Below are 311 nucleotides of genomic sequence, written 5' to 3'. Positions count from 1 at the left end.
ATTTCAGTGTGATATGGATGGGGGTGTGGGGAGATAACAGGGAAAGGAGGAAAATACATACAGAAGGAGCCACAATTATCTTAGCTTCTTTGCTGCGCCTAGGCACACCATAGTTTATTAGCATAAGCTCTTCATCTATTGTTCTCAGCTGCAATACAATACAGAGATACAGAGCGACCAATACATCAGGGGAATAAGTCATTACAGCAGGGGATCAAGTCTGACTGACCTGGTTCAGGTAATCTAATTAAATACCAAGATAAACATGACTCCATCTGTATGTATTCGTTAATGTTAAAGTATCAGATTGT

This window comes from Pseudophryne corroboree, chromosome 1 (genome assembly GCF_028390025.1).
Source record: "Pseudophryne corroboree isolate aPseCor3 chromosome 1, aPseCor3.hap2, whole genome shotgun sequence".
NCBI classification, from domain to species: Eukaryota; Metazoa; Chordata; class Amphibia; order Anura; family Myobatrachidae; genus Pseudophryne; species Pseudophryne corroboree.
Note: the sequence above shows the minus strand (reverse complement) of the source record.